Source organism: Hordeum vulgare, chromosome 4H, assembly GCF_904849725.1.
Source record: "Hordeum vulgare subsp. vulgare chromosome 4H, MorexV3_pseudomolecules_assembly, whole genome shotgun sequence".
Lineage (NCBI taxonomy): Eukaryota > Viridiplantae > Streptophyta > Magnoliopsida > Poales > Poaceae > Hordeum > Hordeum vulgare.
The window spans coordinates 203,331,030-203,342,808 of NC_058521.1; positions in this window are offsets into that span (position 1 = coordinate 203,331,030).

Sequence of the window (11,779 nt, forward strand, 5' to 3'; positions counted from 1 at the left end):
GGTGCCTTAGAGAAGGCTACCACCAAGATACAGCGATCGAACGAGGCGAGGCCTCCTGCCCAGGAACCTCCTAACTACTCCTGGTGTTCAGTGACACAGTAGTAGGCACCATCTGGGTAGCAGTCGTTGTCGGCGGGATACGCCATCTCCTGGATTTCATCATATGGTCACAGCAACGGAGCGAAGGAAAAAAGGGGGAGCAAAGCAACGGTGAGTACTCATCCAAAGTACTCGCAAGACTGACATCAGAACTATGCTAAGTATGCATGATTATCAAAGGAAGGGGTTATATGTGGACTGACTGCAGTAATGCGAGAATAGAGAGAGAAGGCCTAGTCATATCAAAGACTAGCATATTCATGGGTCTTGCAGCAATAGACGAGAGTAGAAACAGGTAACACCATTAATAGTCATATTGTTGTAGCAATATTAACTAAAGTCACGCCCAGAGATTGTTCCTCGAATCCCTGCAAGGAACAATCCCGGAGAAAACATTCCAGTTAAGTAATAGTTGTAGTTGTATAAGAGCGGGGCACAACTCCAAGTCGTCCTGTAACCGTGGACACAGCTATTCGAATAGTTAATTTCTTCCCTGAAGGGGTGCACCAAGTTTCCTGTCACGCTCGATAAACTGTGGCCGGACACACTTTCCTGGGTCATGGTCGACCTCAGAACATCGACACGTCGCAACCCCACCTAGACTCAACAGAGAGGACAGCCCACGGGTCTAAATCCTAGGCGTGCAAGGTTCATGGGTCCATCACCCATTATGCTCCTACATGTTGCATGGGTGGACGATGTCAGTCCTGACACCTCTTATTCAAGAACAGTGATAAACCAGACCATTCGTGCACGCGCCACTCCATTGCTGACGTCTGAAGAGCTTCGGCTGATACCACGACGGCGAGTACCCATAACTTCTCCCGCGTAGCCAGTTAGTGCGAAAAGGTCTCAACCCAAATCAAATACCCAAATCCATTAACATTTTAATTAACTCATTGACACATCCACGCGGGGATCCACCCGCCTAACATTTATTCATCAATGTTCCCAGTAACACGCTCAAGTAATTGTATGGTTGAAGCATCGGGGGGATCCGAGGTATCACCCTCGATGGACTCCTAGCGATGTAACCGTCAAGGTGGCCACAGAGGAATCACCCTTGATGGGCCACACTTGATAGGTTGTATGACAGAGTCGTTATTGGAGGTGGTGAAGGAGGAATCACCCTCCGAGAACCACCACCGGTCAACTACATTACAATGCTAACATCGGAGTACGTAACGAGGTGTCATCCTCGGTACTCGATAGTAGATTTGTAGCGTCGTACAACTAAGAGGGGGGTTTGTGAGTGCTGTGTCGGGTCTTGGCTCATCGATTAGTTGATCGAGACTTGACGATAAAGTGGGGGCAACTAGACTAAGGGGGGGGGCAAGGGGGATGACTGCTCCACCTACACTAAACAGTTTTAAGGTGAAGTAGAATAAAGTAGCAGTTTATCAATACCAGGCTATGCATGATATATAGGAGCTAACTACAACAGTATCAAAATTCTGATGCAAGCAGGAGGGAGTAAGAAATGGGCAATATAGGAATGATCAGGGGGGTTTGTTTGCCTTGTCGCTCCGCGGCAAAGGGTTGGTCGTCAGGTGGGTAGTCATAAACAGATAAGAAGAGGGGGGAAGAAACAATAAATGACAACAACACTAAGCATGACATGGAAATATGTAGGGCTAGGCATGCACTAACGCAGAACATCCGTCATAGACAGATCGGGAAAATATCAGATGATATTTCTCGGGTTTCTGGCTACTACCGATCACACGAAAAGGGTGGAAAAGTTCCACGTTCTCTATGCTAGAGACGCGTGACACACGAATGGACGGCGTATCCAGGTTCTTCTCGTTTTCCTCATCAACTTTCATGTACAAATTATTTTCATCTGACTTATGGTTCAATTAATATTATATTTTAAAGTGTTATGACATCATCATGATGTCATCATGGCATCGATAGTCAACACGATCCGTTGACTGGTCAAATTGACTCGTGGGTCCCATACGTCATAGACACAGTTTTAATTAGGGTTAACTAATTATTCATGAGGTTAATTTATGGGTATGGGACCCACCTGTCATTTTTTAATTAAACTAAACTAATTATAAGTTCAATTAAACAATTTACTTAGTTTTAAGCGGGGCTGGTCCCACATGTCGTTGACATGTTAAAATTAACAAACGGTTAATTAGATCTAACTAAAACAATTAATCTAATTAACCCAGATTAAATTAACTTACTAATTAATTAATTCATTCATTTACCTAATCAATTATTTTCCTTCTTATTATTATTTAAACTACATTTCTTCCTTTTTAAGCATTTAGAGAGGGGGTCCTGGGCCACCTTTGTCATTTTCAGGGGAAGGGGCATTTACCCCAAATCAAATAGTTACGCGGGGGGCTAATCCCCCTGGTTTACAGGGAATGGTCCGGAGGGGTTCGACCGGCTAGACTGGCAGCACGGCCATTGACCGGAGTGGCCGGGGCCAGTGGGGCGGCCGGCACGGCCAGGGCGGCATGGGAGCATGCGGTGGTTGCATGGGTGGTGAGGCGTCAGCGTTGTAGCAGAGCTACACGAGTGGGGCCGCGACGATGGATGGCAGCGGTACCCAAAGAAACTACACAGGCGAGGCGGGATGAGCCGGAGCTGGGGGAGGAGAGGGAGGAGCGGAGGGACCACCGGGTGGTTCACCACCGTTGTAGGGTGGCTGGGTTGGCGAGGCTCGATGGCGGTCGGCGAGGAGGAGGCGGGGAAGGTCCGGTGGCGGCGGGGCAAAGTGAGGCCGGGGGGACAATGGTGCAGTCCGACGAGGAGGCAGCTGGAGGGGGTCGGCGAGGGCCCGATGGCGAGGCACCGGCGAGGCGGTGTGATGGCGCCTGGGAGGGGAGGGCCGACGAGGCACCATGCCGTTGTGGGGCTTAGGCCCCTAGCCCCGATCCACTCTGGATCGGGAGGGGCGCGGGGAGCGCAGCGAGGGGGGCGGTGGCTGCGGGGTGGGAGGGAGTGAGTGGTGGGGTTGTTGGTGATTTTATGGTTAGGTGGGGGCTTATATACCCCATGGGGTAGAGGTGGGCTGGCTAGGCTAGTTGGGCCGGTTGGGGTGGGCCGGCCTGCTGGGCCGGTGGTCCAGTTGGGCCGGGGGAGGGTTTTGTTTTGTTTGGTTTTCTTTTTATTTTATTTACAGTCTTAGTTTTATTTTACTTTAGTAAATTTGAACATGTGAAAAATAATGATTCCCAACAAACAACTTCCTAGGTAATATTTGACGCACACCTAGCATTTTAATTTTGACATTTGAAAACTTTTATTATTTAACTTTATTTTAAATTTGAATTTGAATTGGTTTTGAAATGAGATGAACAAGAGTAATCATGGTGACGTGGCATCATTAGCATAGGATTACTGTAGCAAAAGCTGAGGATGTCCCAACTCTCTCCCACTAGCAAGAATTCTCATCCCGAGAATTAAGAGGTAGAATGAAAGAGCTTCGGGTATTCATCACGAAGATGATCCTAGCATTCCCAAGTCTGACGAGTCTGACGTTCAGCCTGATCGAAAATGTGGACTGGATGCTCTTTATAAGAGAGGTCTTGTTGCAGCTCAAGCATATCATGATCCACTGCTCGAATGGGATCCTTGAACATAAGACACATGGAATACATCATGAACTTGAGAAAGGTTCGCCGACAGTTCCAATTGACAAGCTACTTTTCCACTCCTTTCGAGAACAGTGAATGGACCAATATAACGAGGAGCTAACTTTCCCTTGATCCCAAAACGGTGTCCACTTCTCATTGGTGTGACTCGAAGATAAGCCTTTTCTCTAGGTTGATGGACCATATCTTCATGATGACGGTCATATTGACTTTTCTGACGAGACTGAGCAGCCTTCAGGTTCTCATGAATAATGCGGACTTGATCTTCAGCTTGTTGGATAATATCCGGACCGAAGAGTGATCATTCCTCAGTTTCTGACCAATTCAGAGGAGTTCGACACCTTCATCCATACAATACTTTGAAAGTGGTCATCTTCAGGCTAGCTTGATAGCTATTGTTGTAGGAGAACTCGACATACGGGACAGATTCCTCCCGTTTCTTACCGGAAGAAATGACATACGCTCTAAGAATCTCCTCGAGAATTTGGTTGACTCGTTCAACTTGTCCCTGGGATAGAGGATGAAATGCGGTGGTGGAGGACAGATGAGTCCCCATAGCCTTCTGAAAACTATCCCAGAATTTTGAAGTGAACAAGCTGCCACGGTCTGATCTGAGTACCAATGGGAATACCATCAAGTGAAATAATTCATGATATATAAAGCTCTGTCAGTTGACTAGCATTTGTTGTTTCCTTGACGACCAGCAAATGTGCAACTTTGGACAGTCAGCCAATGACGACAAGAATAGCATCATTTCCTTTCTGAGATCTGGGAAAACCAGTGACAAAGTCCATTTCAACATGGTCCCATTTCCATTCAGGAATAGAGATAGGTTGCAGAGTTCCAGCACGCTTTTGATGTTCTGCTTTGATTCGCTCGCAAATATCACATTCTGCAACGTAGCATGGAATGTCTTGTTTCATATTTGGACACCAAAATCTTTGGCGGATGTCTTGGTTCATCTTGGTACTACCCGGATGTATAGACAACGAGGTATCATGAGCTTCTTTCATCACCTTTCCGGTCATTCTGAGGTTTTCCTTTTTAGTTGGGACGAATAGGCGACCCTTGAAGTACAAGGTGTCATCTTCAGCAACGGTGAAAAAATAGGATTTACCTTCTGTAAGGTAGTGCTTAATTCTTTCGACATCATCAACATAACCTTCCAGAGTCTTGATGGTGCCCAGAAGATCTGGTTCAGCAACCAGGTTACTGAGGGATCCCTCATTAACAATACGGATGTTCATCTTGCGAAACTCTTTAGGAGGGGGATCATCCCTAGGAACAATATGGAGGTTCAGCTTACGAAATTCCTCTTCGAGACGATCATGAACCTTATGAACCTGGAGGTGGTTGCAGTATGACTTGCGACTCAAGGCATCAGCCATTATGTTAGCCTTGTCGGGGGTATACAATATACCACAATCAAAATCTGCTATATGCTCCATCCATCTTTGTTGATGTATATTCAGATCCTGCTGAGTGAACAAAATACTTCAGACTTTGATGATCGGTGTAGATCTCACAACAATTACCGAGATGGTATTGTCGCCATTCTTTCAATGATTGTACAACTACGGCAAGCTCGAGATCATTAACTGGATAGTTCGCTTCATGAGCACGCTGCTGACGTGAGGCATAAGCAATCACCTTGGAATCTTGCATCGGGATACAACCTATCCCTTGACGAGAAGCGTCACAATATATGAGAAAATCCCTTTTAGTATCTGGAGGAGCAATTACCGGAGTGGATGTCAGTTTGTTCTTGAGTTCGTGGAAACTTTCCGGACATTTATAAGTCCACTCAAACTTAACACCTTTGTGAAGTAGATTGGTGAAGTGCTTTGCAATCTTGGAGAAGTTCTCGATGAATCAACGACAATAGTTGTTGAGTCCGAGAAAACTTCTAACTTGCTTGACATTCTTCGGGGGAGTCCAGTCAAGAATAGCTTGAAGTCGTTCGGGTTTACTAAAATACCATCGTTGGAGATCACATGACCAAGGTACGTCACTTCGTCCAGCTAGAATTCACATTTGGAATACTTCACATAAATATTATGCTCCCGAAACTTATCCAATACAAGACGAAAATGTTCGGCGTGCTCTTCTTTATTCTTCGAAAATACCAGGATATCATCTAGATATACCACGACGAATTTGTCGAGGTAGTCCATGAATATATAATTCGTCAATCGAGAGAAGGTTGCCGGTGCATTGGTTAAGCTGAAGGACATGATGGTGTACTCATATGATCCATAGCGAGTAACAAAGGCGGTCTCTGGAATATCCTCCTTGCGAACACGGATATGATGTTATCCCAACCTCAGGTTGAGCTTAGAGAAGACTAAGGAACCAACAAGTTGATCATACAGATCATTTATCCGGGGAAGAGGATATTTGTTTTGAATGGTGGCCTGATTGATAGGACGATAGTCTTGAACCAAACGATTTGTTCCATCCTTTTTCTTAACAAAGAAAGATGGTGCTCCCCAGCAAAGGAACTCGGACGAATGAAACCCAGACAAAGCAAATTGTCAATTTCTTGCTTAAGTTCAAGAAGTTCATGTGGTGGCATTTTATAAGGACGCTTGGCGATAGGAGTGGTACCGAGTACCAAGTCAATGAAAAACTCGATAGCTCGAGAAGGGGGAATCCCCGGAAGTTCTTCTGGAAAGACATTCTTGGAATTCCCGGACAACTGGAATGTTTTCGATCCCTTCAAGAGGCGATGCATTTAATGCATTCAAGGCATATAGCCGTGCCTCAGCATCTCGGACGAGATGAGCATGGTAGCTTATTAATTCATTTGAAGGATGTAGAAGGTGGATGGTCTTGGTGGCACAAACGATTGAAGAAGTATGAGCTTTCAACCAGTCCATTCCCAGTATAAGGTCAATGTTGGAAGACTTCAGTAAAATAGGAGTGGCAAGGAATTCCAATCCTTCGATTTCTACACCAACATTGGCGCAAACCATATAGGTTCGACATTGGCCCCCGGGTGTGTTTACCACTATCAGAAGGTTCATCTGTTTGCTTCGAATGTCATGCATGTATGCAAAAATTTCTGAAATGAAGGAATCTGATGCTCCTGTATCAAAAATACAGAAGCAGGTACTAAGTTTACGAGCCGTGTACCCATCACGGTAGCAAGCTGGTCTTGAGCTTGACCCATATCAATGTTGTTGGCCTGACCACGGGCATAAGCAGGCTTGGCATTGTAGTTTAGGTTCTCGTTGTTGCCACTACTAGTTGAAGGAAGTGCCAGCTGATTCGGCTTCTGCCTGGAGTCTCTAGCAAAGTGAGCTGGATGGCCACACATGAAGCACAACTCGTTCTTTGTATGGGAAGGAGGAACTCGAGGTGGTGGAGCTGGAAGCCTCGGCTGCCTAGGTGGTGGAGACGGCAGACGAGGTGCAACATAGGACGGCCTCGGAGCAGGAGCTTGTGCATGGTACATGTTGTGAGGAATCCAGATCTTCCAATTCTGTGCAGATGGGCCCGAAGATGAACCCATGTCACGGTTGCGCTTGCTGCTATCCTTGTATTCCTGCAGAGCAGTCTCAACCTGCATGGCCTTGTTCACCAGGGTGGCGAAATCAGCATAGTTCTGAACAAGGAGCGCCAGCTTCATGTTAGGGTGGAGGCCCTCACAGAATTTCTCCTGTTTGCGTGCATCAGTTGCAATGTCTTCTTCAGCATAGCAGGACATGTCCAGAAACTCCTGCTGATAAGCATCCACAGTCTTGTTGCCGTAGACAAGGTTGAGGAACTCACGCTTCTTCCGGTCCATGATTCCCTGAGGAATGTAGAGAGCGCGGAAGGCAGCCTTGAACTCCATCCAAGTGATGACAGTTCCAGCGGGCTGAGAGCGCATGTGACTGTCCCACCATTGAGCAGTAGGACCCTTCAGAAATTAGGCGACAAAGTTGACATCGCTCGCGAGGGGCACATTGGCCGACTCCAGCTCATAAGCAATGTCACGGAGCGATTCATCAGCATCGAGAGGCTGAGTTGAGCTGCGGTAGATCACAGGGTTGAGGCGATAGAAGTCTTGAAGTGTCACGCCTTGCTACTAATTCACGTTCCGCCTTTGGAACTGGTCCATGAGCCCTTGCATAAACTAGCGGTTCAGTTCAAACTATTGGATCATCCCCACCATATATTCAGGAGGCGAGGGTGGTGCATCATTGGCGGGGCCACGCGGGCGGCCAGCTGGTCTAACCATCTTGCTAAATAGTTAATAGGGATAGTTTAGCATAAGGTAATAGCAACGGCATTGTAGTCATTCATGAAGTAATCAAGCATGACAAAAGGGAAATGCGATAGATACTTCATAGTAGTTGAGTTCGACATACATACCCATACATAAGTTCATTACAGACCATTGATTACAAATTCGAAATTTGCGATAACCTGGACGCATTAGATGATAACCTAGACTCAGTAGGCGGCACGCAAGCACGCAATGGAGGGATACAATAACGAGACATAGTGATAATACTACATCAACTTCGGAGAAAACACGTAAAGCTAGGTTGCAGACGGTGACACTGATAGGAGAACCTAGGAGCAGGATTCTACATCCCGTGGTGACTCATGTGCTCGTACCGCATAGACTCGGGTAGAAGAGGTCCAAGTGCAGGGGTACGACCTCCAAGAGCAGGCCACTCAAAACCTGGTGGTAGATCTGTCCTGGACGGCTGGAGGATGAACGCAGGGTTGATCCTCGCGTTGACTGCTGGCTGCAGTTGTGTCAACGCGTCGTAAAGACGGGTACACGTGGCATACATCTCCACAGTTTGAGCTCGGAAGGCACGATCCAACGTGTTAGTGTACTGCACCAGAACCCGTGCATCGTAGCGACACGTCATGTAGGGGTACAGACAACAACGTAGGACCGGTCGTTGCGCTCCCAAATGCGAGTAGTGTAGGTACTGAGATCAGATCCAGTCTCAACCCGAGCAGGAGTATATGGGATGTATCTGAAAAAAAATCTCCTCTAGGAAAGTGTATGCTCCACAGAGACGGGTGACAGAGATATAGGCCGCATCATGGACGACCATATCGATCGACAACCGAACACCACAAAAGGTGTGAAGCTCGTTAGTGGATGTTTCCGTCCAATCATAGATGCGAATCTCCGCCTGGTACTGGTACTGGTTGAACTCACCGCAATCCTCGTACACATTGTACTCGGGGTACGATCGATATCCTAGCCTGGTCAAGAGGTCGACCAGAATGGCCGAGAACCCAGTCGCATCGATAGCCATAGTGAGGCGTACGAGTTGCCTTGGACGCATCTGAAGAGGAAGATTTAAGGATGTCAAACGACAATGTGTGTAACATATTACCAGAAGAACAACATCAGATAATCCATCTCTCCGGGTCAATGTGATTACGACAACCTAATGTTAGAGTTAGCAAAATCTTTAACCCGAAAGAGAAGAGAGAGTAGAACCCAAAGTATAGAAAAGGAGTAAACGATACTAATACCACCCGGTTGAGATATGGGCTCGTAAGGCACAACATGAAAGTTAGTTAGTTTTTCAAGTCCTAGACTCAACTTCGGCCAAGGAGTTGGAAAGGGGGCTACTTACAAGCAGTTGGCTCTGATACCAACTTGTGACGCCCTCGATTTGATCATACGCTAATCATACACGCAAATCCGTACGACCAAGCTCAAGGACTCATGGGAAGATATCACAACACAACTCTACACACAAATAAAACATACAAGCTTCATATTGCAAGCCAGGGGCCTCAAGGGCTAGAATATAGAAGCTCGATAAACACACAAGTCAGCGGAAGCAAGAAATATCTAAGTACACACATGAACTTGAGCTGCCTTAGAGAAGCCTAGAACAAAGATACAACGATCGAATGAGGCGAGGCCTCCTGCCTGGGAACCTGCTAACTACTCCTGGTCTTCAGCGGCCTTCATGTAGTAGTAAGCACCGTCGGGGCAGCAGTCGTCGTAGGCGAGATACTGCATCTCCTAGACTCCATCATCTGGATGTTGCAGTGGATCGAAATAAAAAGGGGGAGCAAAGCAATGGTGAGTACTCATCCAAAGTTCTTGCAAGACTGAGATGAGAACTATGCTAAGTTTGCATCAGTATCAAAGGAAAGGGTTATATGTGGACTGACTGCAGCAATGCGAATTGAGAGAGAAGGCCTAGTCCTATCGAAGACTAGCATCTTCAGGTGTCTTGCAGCAATAGACGAGAGTAGAAACAGGTAACACCATTAATAGTCATATTGTTGCAGCAATATTAATTGAAGTCACGCCGTGAGATTCTTCCTCGACTCCCTGCGAGGAAGCAATCCCGGAGCAAACATTCCAGTTAAGTAAAAATTGTAGTTGTATAAGATCGGGGTATAGCTCCAAGTCATGTTTTAACTGTGGACACGACTATTCGAATGGTTAATTTCTTCCCTGCAAGGGTGCACCATGTTTACCATCATGCTTGATATACTCTGGCCAGACACACTTTCTTGAGTCATGCCCGGCCTCGGAACATCGACACGTCGCAACCCCACCTAGACTCAACAAAGAGGCCAGCCTTCCGGTCTAAATACTAAGCGCGCAGGGTTAATGGACCCATCACCCATTGTGCTCCTGCATGTTGCGTGGGCGGCTGATGTTAGCCCTGACACCTCTTATAAAATAACGGTGATAATCGAGACCACTCGAGCGCGGGCCGCTCCATTGCTGACGTCTGGAGAGCTTCGGTTGATACCACGACACCGAGTACCCATAACTTCTCCCGCATAGCCGATTAGTGCGAAAAGGTCTCCGACCAACCCAGATCAAATAACCACATCCATTAACATTTTAATTAACTCATCGACACATCCACGCGGGAATCCAACCACCTAACATTTATTCGTCAATGTTCCCAGAAACATGGTCAAGTAACTGTGTGGTTGTAACATGAGGGGATCCAAGGTATCACCCTCGATGGATTCCGAGCGATGTAACAGTCAAGGTGGCCAGGGAGGAATCACCCTCGATGGGCCACGCTTGATGGGTTGTATGATAGAGTCGTTATAAGAGGCGGTGAAGGAGGAATCATCTTCCGAGAACCATCGCCGGTGAACTACACTACAACGCTAACATCGGAGTACGTAACGAGGTGTCACCCTCGGTATTCGATTGTAGCTTTGTAGCGTCGTACAACTAAGAGGGGGGGTGTGAGTGCTGTGTCGGGTCTTCGCTCGTCGATCAGTTGATCAAGACTTCACTATAAAGCGGGGGAACTGGAGTAAGAAGGAACAAGAGGGATGACTGCGCCACCTATTCTAAATAGTTTTAAGGTGCAGTAGAATAAAGTAGCAGTTTATCAACACCAGGCTATGCATCAGATATAGGAGCTAACTATAACAGTAGCAAAATTCTAATGCAAGTAGGAGGGAGAAAGAAATGGGTGATATAGGAATGGTCAAGGGTGTTTTCTTGCCTTTTTGCTCTGCGGCAAAGGGTTGGTCGTTAGGTGGGTAGTCGTACCCGGCAGCAACGCCAGTCTCGGGGTCTACCTGTAATAAAAGGGGGGGAATAAACAATAAATTACAGATGATATTTCCCGGGTCTCTAGCTACTATCGATGAGACGAAAATGGTGGAAAAGTTTCACGTTCGCTATGATAGATACGCTTGACACACGAATGGACATCATATCTAGGTTCATCTGGTTTTTCTGATCAACTTTGATGTACAAATTATTTTCATCGTCTCACTTATGACGTAATTAATATTAATTTTTAAAGTTTTATTCAATATTCCAAAATTAAAACAGATTTAACTTTATTCAATAATTGTATTTATGACATCATCATGATGTCATCATGACATCAGCAGTCAACATGATCTGTTGACTGGTCAAATTGACTAGTGGGTCCCATACGTCATACACACTGTTTTAATTAAGGTTAACTAGTTATTCATCAGGTTAATTTATTGGGGTGGGATCCACCTGTCAATAGACCTTATCTAATTAAACTAAACTAACTACAAGTTTGATTAAACAATTTCGTTACTTCTAAGCGGGGCTCGTCCGAGATGTC